This window comes from Lucilia sericata, unplaced genomic scaffold (genome assembly GCF_015586225.1).
Source record: "Lucilia sericata isolate MDLA Ls3-8-SP2 unplaced genomic scaffold, ASM1558622v1 Contig000786F_arrow, whole genome shotgun sequence".
In the NCBI taxonomy this organism is placed as follows: Eukaryota; Metazoa; Arthropoda; class Insecta; order Diptera; family Calliphoridae; genus Lucilia; species Lucilia sericata.
The window spans coordinates 60592-71272 of NW_023994779.1; positions in this window are offsets into that span (position 1 = coordinate 60592).

The window sequence follows — 10681 nt, forward strand, 5'->3', positions numbered from 1 at the left end:
AACAATGCAAAATATTTTTAGTTTTCAAAAAAAATTTAAATTATTCTGAATTCTTATTGAAATCAGAAATAATTTAGTGATGTCCGTCTTTCCATATGCTTATTAAAACGGGAACCCAATGTAATCAAATATCAAATCAATCCCAGTTCTATTGCTAAAATTTTAGCATATATTTAACTTAAAATTAAATGTTAGAATATGTATCTATATCTTAACTTTAAGTATTTCAACTTAAAAAAAATATACATATTCTTAAATATATATTTTATGCTCGAAACTAAAAACTATGCACTAAAACTAAAAAAAAATTGCAAATTCATTTGGTTATAAAATTGAAATTCATAGAGATTCTTAAGAAAATCCTTAATGTTCACAGCATAAGATGGGGAAAATACATTACACAAAAATAGGTCACACGTTTTACGGCTTGGCATGATTTAATAATGTTGGGTCAGTCACTCGCACTAAAACTACACGCCATATTAGTGGCAACAACTAAACGAGTATAACTGCTGTAAAGTATCCTTAAAGTATACTTTTACATAAAAAAAAAAACTTACACACTGACCCAAACACACCCACACAAGTTGGCATTTAAACACCCCACAGATACAGTTATAAATGCAAGTTAATTTGCTTAAGTGCTTTTGATGCTCATCTCTCGTCTCCTTTCTAAGCTGCATTTTGTTCTCTGGTAGTGAGTTTATGTTATTACTGCCACTGTTGTTGTTTTTGTGTATGTTGTTGTATTTTATATTGAAAAACGTGATGTAACCAATTCTGTTCATGCCATTTCCTTTTAAGGACCATAATAACAATTAATGCCTTTTTGACATATCAATTGTTAGAAGAAATGTTCTTTAATTTGTTTGAATTTTTAACATTGTTTGAGTTATAAGGCGTCAGCTGTTCTAATTCCATTCTTATACTATTCTATTTCGGTTCTAGTTCTGTTCAAGTTCCATTCTAGTACAGTTCTGGTTAAGTTCTGTTCTAGTTCTGTTCTAGTTCTGTTCTAGTTCTGTTCTAGTTCTGTTCTAGTTCTGTTCTAGTTCTGTTCTAGTTCTGTTCTAGTTCTGTTCTAGTTCGTTCTAGTTCTGTTCTAGTTCTGTTCTAGTTCTGTTCTAGTTCTGTTCTAGTTCTGTTCTAGTTCTGTTCTAGTTCTGTTCTAGTTCTGTTCTAGTTTTCTAGTTCTGTTCTAGTTCTGTTCTAGTTCTGTTCTAGTTCTAGTTCTGTTCTAGTTCTGTTCTAGTTCTGTTCTAGTTCTGTTCTAGTTCTGTTCTAGTTCTGTTCTAGTTGTTCTAGTTCTGTTCTAGTTCTGTTCTAGTTCTGTTCTAGTTCTGTTCTAGTTCTGTTCTAGTTCTGTTCTAGTTCTGTTCTAGTTCTGTTCTAGTTCTGTTCTAGTTCTGTTCTAGTTCTGTTCTAGTTCTGTTCTAGTTCTGTTCTAGTTCTGTTCTAGTTCTGTTCTAGTTCTGTTCTGTTCTAGTTCTGTTCTAGTTCTGTTCTAGTTCTGTTCTAGTTCTGTTCTAGTTCTGTTCTAGTTCTGTTCTAGTTCTGTTCTAGTTCTGTTCTAGTTCTGTTCTAGTTCTGTTCTAGTTCTGTTCTAGTTCTGTTCTAGTTCTGTTCTAGTTCTGTTCTAGTTGTTCTAGTTCTGTTCTAGTTCTGTTCTAGTTCTGTTCTAGTTCTAGTGTTCTAGTTCTGTTCTAGTTCTGTTCTAGTTCTGTTCTAGTTCTGTTCTAGTTCTGTTCTAGTTTGTTCTAGTGTTCTAGTTCTGTTCTAGTTCTGTTCTAGTTCTTTCTAGTTCTGTTCTAGTTCTGTTCTAGTTCTGTTCTAGTTCTGTTCTAGTTCTGTTCTAGTTCTGTTCTAGTTTCTAGTTCTGTTCTAGTTCTGTTCTAGTTCTGTTCTAGTTCTAGTTCTGTTCTAGTTCTGTTCTAGTTCTAGTTCTGTTCTAGTTCTGTTCTAGTTCTGTTCTGTTCTAGTCTGTTCTGTTCTGTTCTAGTTCTGTTCTAGTTCTGTTCTAGTTCTGTTCTAGTTCTAGTTCTGTTCTAGTTCTGTTCTAGTTCTGTTCTAGTTCTGTTCTAGTTCTGTTCTAGTTCTGTTCTAGTTCTGTTCTAGTTCTGTTCTAGTTCTGTTCTAGTTCTGTTCTAGTTCTGTCTAGTTCTGTTCTAGTTCTGTTCTAGTTCTGTTCTAGTTCTGTTCTAGTTCTGTTCTAGTTTCTGTTCAAGTCCTGTTCTAGTTCGGTTCTAGTTTTCTGTTCTAGTTCTGTTCTAGTGTTCTAGTTCTGTTCTAGTTTGTTCTAGTTCTGTTCTAGTTCGTTGTTCTAGTTCTGTTCTAGTTCTGTTCTAGTTCTGTTCTAGTCCTGTTCTAGTTCTGTTCTAGTTCTGTTCTAGTTCTGTTCTAGTTCTGTTCTAGTTCTGTTCTAGTTCTGTTCTAGTTCTGTTCTAGTTCTGTTCTAGTTCTGTTCTAGTTCTGTTCTAGTTTGTTCTAGTTCTGTTCTAGTTCTGTTCTAGTTCTGTTCTAGTTCTGTTCTGTTCTGTTCTAGTTCTGTTCTAGTTCTGTTCTGTTCTAGTTCTGTTCTAGTTCTGTTCTAGTTCTGTTCTAGTTCTGTTCTGTTCTAGTTCTGTTCTAGTTCTGTTCTAGTTCTGTTCTAGTTCTGTTCTAGTTCTGTTCTAGTTCTGTTCTAGTTCTGTTCTAGTTCTGTTCTAGTTCTTCTGTTCTAGTTCTGTTCTAGTTCTGTACTAGTTCTGTTCTAGTTCTGTTCTAGTTCTGTTCTAGTTCTGTTCTAGTTCTGTTCTAGTTCTGTTCTAGTTCTGTTCTAGTTCTGTTCTAGTTCTGTTCTAGTTCTGTTCTAGTTCTGTTCTAGTTCTGTTCTAGTTCTGTTCTAGTTCTGTTCTAGTTCTGTTCTAGTTCTTTCTAGTTCTGTTCTAGTTCTGTTCTAGTTCTGTTCTAGTTCTAGTTCTGTTCTAGCTGTTCTAGTTCTGTTCTAGTTCTAGTTCTGTTCTAGTTCTGTTCTAGTTCTGTTCTAGTTCTGTTCTAGTTCTGTTCTAGTTCTGTTCTAGTTTCTGTTCTAGTTCAGTTCTGTTCTAGTTCTGTTCTAGTTCTGTTCTAGTTCAGTTCTAGTTCAGTTCTAGTTCTGTTCTAGTTCTGTTCTAGTTCTGTTCTAGTTCTGTTCTAGTTCTGTTCTAGTTCTGTTCTAGTTCTGTTCTAGTTCTGTTATAGTTCTGTTCTAGTTCTGTTCTAGTTCTGTTCTAGTTCTGTTCTAGTTCTGTTCTAGTTCTGTTCTAGTTCTGTTCTAGTTCTTTCTAGTTCTGTTCTAGTTCTGTTCTAGTTCTGTTCTAGTTCGTTCTAGTTCTGTTCTAGTTCTGTTCTAGTTCTGTTCTAGTTCTGTTCTAGTTCTGTTCTAGTTCTGTTCTAGTTCTGTTCTAGTTCTGTTCTAGTTCTGTTCTAGTTCTGTTCTAGTTCTGTTCTAGTTCTGTTCTAGTTTGTTCTAGTTCTTCTGTTCTGTTCTGTTCTGTCTGTTCTTTCTGTTTAGTTCTAGTTCTGTTCTAGTTCTGTTCTAGTTCTGTTCTAGTTTGTTTCTAGTTCTGTTCTAGTTCTGTTCTAGTTCTGTTCTAGTTCTGTTCTAGTTCTGTTCTAGTTCTGTTCTAGTTCTGTTCTAGTTCTGTTCTAGTTCTGTTCTAGTTCTGTTCTAGTTCTGTTCTGTTCTGTTCTAGTTCTGTTCTGTTCTAGTTCTGTTCTGTTCTAGTTCTGTTCTTTCTGTTCTAGTTCTGTTCTAGTTCTGTTCTAGTTCTGTTCTAGTTCTGTTCTAGTTCTGTTCTAGTTCTGTTCTAGTTCTGTTCTAGTTCTGTTCTAGTTTGTTCTAGTTCTGTTCTAGTTCTGTTCTAGTTCTGTTCTAGTTCTGTTCTAGTTCTGTTCTAGTTCTGTTCTAGTTCTGTTCTAGTTCTGTTCTAGTTCTGTTCTAGTCTGTTCTAGTTCTGTTCTAGTTCTGTGTTCTGTTCTGTTCTAGTTCTGTTCTAGTTCTGTTCTAGTTCTGTTCTAGTCTGTTCTAGTTCTGTTCTGTTCTGTTCTAGTTCTGTTCTAGTTCTGTTCTAGTTCTGTTTCTAGTTCTGTTCTAGTTCTGTTCTAGTTCTGTTCTAGTTCTGTTCTAGTTCTGTTTAGTTCTGTTCTAGTTCTGTTCTAGTTCTGTTCTAGTTCTGTTCTAGTTCTGTTCTAGTTCTGTTCTAGTTCTGTTCTAGTTCTGTTCTAGTTCTGTTCTAGTTCTGTTCTAGTTCTGTTCTAGTTCTGTTCTAGTTCTGTTCTAGTTCTGTTCTGTTCTAGTTCTGTTCTAGTTCTGTTCTAGTTCTGTTCTAGTACTGTTCTAGTTCTGTTCTAGTTCTGTTCTAGTTCTGTTCTAGTTCTGTTCTAGTTCTGTTCTAGTTCTGTTCTAGTTCTGTTCTAGTTCTGTTCTAGTTCTGTTCTAGTTCTGTTCTAGTTCTGTTCTAGTTCTGTTCTAGTTCTGTTCTAGTTATGTTCTAGTTCTGTTCTAGTTCTGTTCTAGTTCTGTTCTAGTTCTGTTCTAGTTCTGTTCTAGTTCTGTTCTAGTTCTGTTCTAGTTCTGTTCTAGTTCTGTTCTAGTTCTGTTCTAGTTCAGTTCTAGTTCAGTTCTAGTTCAGTTCTAGTTCAGTTCTAGTTCAGTTCTAGTTCAGTTCCAGTTCAGTTCTAGTTCTGTTCTAGTTCTGTTCTAGTTCTGTTCTAGTTCTGTTCTAGTTCTGTTCTAGTTCTATTCTAGTTCTATTCTAGTTCTGTTCTGTTCTAGTTCTAGTTCTGTTCTAGTTCTGTTCTAGTTCTCTTCTGTTCTGTTCTAGTTCTGTTCTAGTTCTGTTCTAGTTCTGTTCTAGTTCAGTTCTAGTTCAGTTCTAGTTCAGTTCCAGTTCAGTTCCAGTTCAGTTCTAGTTCAGTTCTAGTTCTGTTCTAGTTCTCTTCTAGTTCTGTTCTAGTTCTGTTCTAGTTCTGTTCTAGTTCTGTTCTAGTTCTGTTCTAGTTCTGTTCTTGTTCTGTTCTAGTTCTGTTTAGTTCTGTTCTAGTTCTGTTCTAGTTCTGTTCTAGTTCTGTTCTAGTTCTGTTCTAGTTCTGTTCTAGTTCAGTTCTAGTTCCGTTCTTATTTTCGTCTTACTCTCTTCTAGTTCTGTTTGGTTTATTTTATTGTTTTATTTTTTATTCATGAACTCCTGTTGAATCTACCATTTCCACTTTAAATCCTTATTTACTATTTTATGATAATATTTAATAAAAAATAATAAATGTATGACATAAAACTAGAAAAGGAAGTTAAAACTACACCCTAAGGATAATTGAAAATAAGTGCTAGTAAAATATGCAATAGAATAAGAAAGCATGATCCATAGTTATTCGACAACATGATACCCTACTTTGTAGAGATGCATGGATTAATAATAGAATGATCATTACATAATAATCGGAGTTTGGTATTTATGAAAAACCGAAATTTTAAGAAGTTGGCTAAACAGAGGAATTAAATAAGCTTCTTTTTAAAAAAAATCATTTTCCAGTGAAACTCTTTTGTCTGACTCCACTACCTGAGTAGAGTATAAAAAGTCGAGTGAAGCAGAATAAAATAAAATAAGAAAGTAAAAAATATAAAGCGAACTATAAATTAAATAAAGTATAAAAATTGAATTTGATTTCAGTCCTCTGTTCACTTGTCATAACCACAATAAGCTCCTCGGGCAAATCAAATCTGTACTGCACAATAGTCAGCGAATAAATTAATTGTCCCTGTCATTTCATTAGTACATCAAAAACGGCTTTATAAGGATTTATTGCTGTGTATAGTATAAGTGCAAAGATGGATTTAAAAGATTTATGTGCGGGTGTGTCTTATATTCATAAAGAGGATTTGATAGCAGAAGTGCATCTAAATTAAACTAGGGTAATGTAATTTAAGTCAATGAAATGCATTTGTAATTTTTTTAAATAAGAAAAAAGAATAAGTTGCCCCTGGAAACCTATTACTTTAACATCTTAAAGGAATAATAAATGAAAGAGACTTAGTGAAAACATTTCCATTAATTTCTCTTTGTACTGACAACTAATTTAAATCATTTCTGATACTTTTTCCAAATTTTAAGATTTATAAATGTGTATTAAAATTACTTAATTCTCAAACAATATCTGATTTCCTCATTACTTTTAATTTTTGCAATCTCATTATTTTCTACTACTTCGTCTCATTATGTATTTTTTTTTTAATTTATCTTTCTATATAATTATCTTTAAACATTTTTATTAAACAATTGTAATTATACTTTGTTCCTACTTTTGATTTCTGTTCCTTCTTATCTAATCGGTAGGTACTATTTTTATAACAGTCATAAATTTTGTCTATCGACAAAAATAAAAGTTGAGATACTCGGTAGCATCTCTACTATCGTTAGAAATAAAATTATAGTCAACTTGCAAAGTCCACACAATGGGATTTACTAATTTCTTTATCATCATAACAGTGACATTACTTTGCGGTTTAATTGAGCAGTGTGAAGGATTCTTTTTGAATCGACCCTTAAATCTATTGGATCGTATTATAACTGCGGCTTTAAATAATGGACAACAAATGGTGAATAATTTGGATTTGTTAACGCGGCCCGAGGAGGAATTGCAACAGTTTTAAATAAAAGTTATTAAATAAAAAAAGTCTAAAGAAAAATCGCTAAATTTTTATATAAATTCTTTATTGTAAAAAGTTCAGTTTTTATTCAGTTCTAGTTCTGTTTAAGTTCAGCTCTAGTTCAGTTCTAGTTCAGTTTAGTTCAGTTCTAGTTCAGTTCTAGTTCAGTTCTAGTTCAGTTCTAGTTCAGTTCTAGTTCTAGTTCAGTTCTAGTTCAGTTCTAGTTCAGTTCTAGTTCAGTTTAGTTCAGTTCTAGTTCAGTTCTAGTTCAATTCTAGTTCAGTTCTAGTTCAGTTCTAGTTCAGTTCTAGTTCAGTTCTAGTTCAGTTCTAGTTCAGTTCTAGTTCAGTTCTAGTTCAGTTCTAGTTCAGTTCTAGTTCAGTTCTAGTTCAGTTCTAGTTCAGTTCTAGTTCAGTTCTAGTTCAGTTCTAGTTCAGTCAGTTCTAGTTCAGTTCTAGTTCAGTTCTAGTTCAGTTCTAGTTCAGTTCAGTTCTAGTTCTAGTTCTAGTTCAGTTCAGTTCTAGTTCAGTTCTAGTTCAGTTCTAGTTCAGTTCTAGTTCAGTTCTAGTTCAGTTCTAGTTCAGTTCTAGTTCAGTTCTAGTTCAGTTCTAGTTCAGTTCTAGTTCAGTTCTAGTCAGTTCTAGTTCAGTTCTAGTTCAGTTTTAGTTCAGTTCTAGTTCAGTTCTAGTTCAGTTCTAGTCCAGTTCTAGTTCAGTTCTAGTTCAGTTCTAGTTCAGTTCTAGTTCAGTTCTAGTTCAGTTCTAGTTCAGTTCTAGTTCAGTTCTAGTTCAGTTCTAGTTCAGTTCTAGTTCAGTTCTAGTTCAGTTCTAGTTCAGTTCTAGTTCAGTTCTAGTTCAGTTCTAGTTCAATTCTAGTTCAGCATTCAGTTCTAGTTCAGTTAGTTCAGTTCTAGTTCAGTTCTAGTTCAGTTCTAGTTCAGTTCTAGTTCAGTACTTCAGTTCTAGTTCAGTTCTAGTTCAGTTCTAGTTCAGTTCTAGTTAGTTCAGTTCTAGTTCAGTTCTAGTTCAGTTCTAGTTCAGTTCTAGTTCAGTTCTAGTTCAGTTCTAGTTCAGTTCTAGTTCAGTTCTAGTTCAGTTCTAGTTCAGTTCTAGTTCAGTTCTAGTTCAGTTCTAGTTCAGTTCTAGTTCAGTTCTAGTTCAGTTCTAGTTCAGTTCTAGTTCAGTTCTAGTTCAGTTCTAGTTCAGTTCTAGTTCAGTTCTAGTTCAGTTCTAGTTCAGTTCTAGTTCAGTTCTAGTTCAGTTCTAGTTTAGTTCTAGTTCAGTCTAGTTCAGTTCTAGTTCAGTTCTAGTTCAGTTCTAGTTCTAGTTCAGTTCTAGTTCAGTTCTAGTTCAGTTCTAGTTCAGTTCTTGTTTAGTTTTCAAAAACATATTTTTCAAAATTGTCCAAGTTTAGATAGAAATGTTTCCTTAAAGAAGTCAGTTTTTATTTACCAAGTTTTACATAATGTTTTCTTAACGAATCATATATAATTACTGTTTATTGGTCATAAATTGATTTTCTGTCCGATCCTAACGAAATTTGGTAAAGAGAATACAGTTCTTATTTTTATGCTATTGTACATTATATAATTTATTAGTGAGTTAATAAATATTCCCAATTTTCTACAATTACTTTTCAAGTTCGATTAGTATTTATTGAATACAATTAATAGCTCGGATACTTTGGTGTTGGTACAATTTTGCCATTAAAATAGTCTACTTCTGGTTTGGGTCTATGATGTTCAATAATAATATTAATAATAGATTCCGGTTTTTGTGGTTTCTCATTGTGTTTTTCTGGAGTTACATCAGTGACAGGCATCAAGACTGGTGGTTTAACTGGTTCCTTTACCGGCTTGGTAGCAACCGGTTTAGCGGGTTCCTTTGCAGGTTTTGGTGCAGCTGGACTTGCATGTTCTTAGCAGGCTTTGAAATATTTTGTTTAACCAATTCCTTAAAAGGGTTTAATACATTGGGTTTCTCGTGTTTTTTTACCGGCAGAGAAGGATGATTTACAATATCAGTTATGGGTTGAGAATAGGCCAAAGTTGCTAACGCAATTACAAAGAATACAATTGCGAACTTCATTGTCGTTATATGCAACTAATTCAAATCGTTATTAGAAATGAATGAATTAATATACTTCAGCTTGATGTTTAAATAGTTTAATATTTTTCGCAAATAATAATTAATTTTCAATTACTTGTTTCGTTTTGTGTTTTTTTTTTTTTTTTGTACGTAATTTTGAATTGATGTTATTCTTTCGGAGTTATTGGAAAATGTTAACCGATAATATAAAATGTTCATGCTGCTATAATATTAAGTTACAGATTCAAATTTATGAATGTTTATATTCAAAAAAAAAAAATACAATTTAATATTTTATTTATGAGTTCAGTTCTAGTTCAGTTCTAGTTCAGTTCTAGTTTAGTTCTAGTTCAGTTCTAGTTCAGTTCTAGTTCAGTTCTAGTTCAGTTCTAGTTCAGTTCTAGTTCAGTTCTAGTTCAGTTCTAGTTCAGTTCTAGTTCAGTTCTAGTTCAGTTCTAGTTCAGTTCTAGTTCAGTTCTAGTTCAGTTCTAGTTCAGTTCTAGTTCATTCTAGTTCAGTTCTAGTTCAGTTCTAGTTCAGTTCTAGTTCAGTTCTAGTTCAGTTCTAGTTCAGTTCTAGTTCAGTTCTAGTTCAGTTCTAGTTCAGTTCTAGTTCAGTTCTAGTTCAGTTCTAGTTCAGTTCTAGTTCAGTTCTAGTTCAGTTTAGTTCAGTTCTAGTTCAGTTCTAGTTCAGTTCTAGTTCAGTTCTAGTTCAGTTCTAGTTCAGTTCTAGTTCAGTTTCTAGTTCAGTTCTAGTTCAGTTCTAGTTCAGTTCTAGTTCAGTTCTAGTTCAGTTCTAGTTCAGTTCTAGTTCAGTTCTAGTTCTTTCTAGTTCTAGTTCAGTTCTAGTTCAGTTCTAGTTCAGTTCTAGTTCAGTTCTAGTTCGTTCTAGTTCAGTTCTAGTTCAGTTCTAGTTCAGTTCTAGTTCAGTTCTAGTTCAGTTCTAGTTCAGTTCTAGTTCAGTTCTAGTTCAGTTCTAGTTCAGTTCTAGTTCATTTAGTTCAGTTCTAGTTCAGTTCTAGTTCAGTTCTAGTTCAGTTCTAGTTCAGTTCGTTCAGTTCAGTTCTAGTTCAGTTCTAGTTCAGTTCTAGTTCAGTTCTAGTTCAGTTTCTAGTTCAGTTCTAGTTCAGTTCTAGTTCAGTTCTAGTTCAGTTCTAGTTCAGTTCTAGTTCAGTTCTAGTTCAGTTCTAGTTCAGTTCAGTTTTCCGTTCATTTCTAGTTCAGTTCTAGTTCAGTTCTAGTTCAGTTCTAGTTCAGTTCTAGTTCATTCTAGTTCAGTTTCTAGTTCAGTTCTAGTTCAGTTCTAGTTCAGTTCTAGTTCAGTTTTCTAGTTCAGTTCTAGTTCAGTTCTAGTTCAGTCTAGTTCAGTTCTATCAGTTCTAGTTCAGTTCAGTTCTAGTTCAGTTCAGTTCAGATCTAGTTCTAGTTCTAGTTCAAGTTCAAGTTCAGTTCTAGTTCAGTTCTAGTTCAGTTCTAGTTCAGTTCTAGTTCAGTTCTAGTTCAGTTCTCTTAGTTTCTAGTTCAGTTCTAGTTCAGTTCTAGTTCAGTCTAGTTCAGTTCTAGTTCAGTTCTAGTTCAGTTCTAGTTCAGTTCTAGTTCAGTTCTAGTTCAGTTCTAGTTCAGTTCTAGTTCAGTTCTAGTTCAGTTCTAGTTCAGTTCTAGTTCAGTTCTAGTTCAGTTCTAGTTCAGTTCTAGTTCAGTTCTAGTTCTGTTCTAGTTCAGTTCTAGTTCAGTTCTAGTTCAGTTCTAGTTCAGTTCTAGTTAGTTCTAGTTCAGTTCTAGTTCAGTTCTAGTTCAGTTCTAGTTCAGTTTCTAGTTCTAGTTCAGTTTCTAGTTCAGTTCTAGTTCAGTTCTAGTTCAGTTCTAGTTCAGTTCTAGTTCAGTCTAGTTCATTCTAGTTCAGTTTTAGTTCAGTTCTAGTTCAGTTCTAG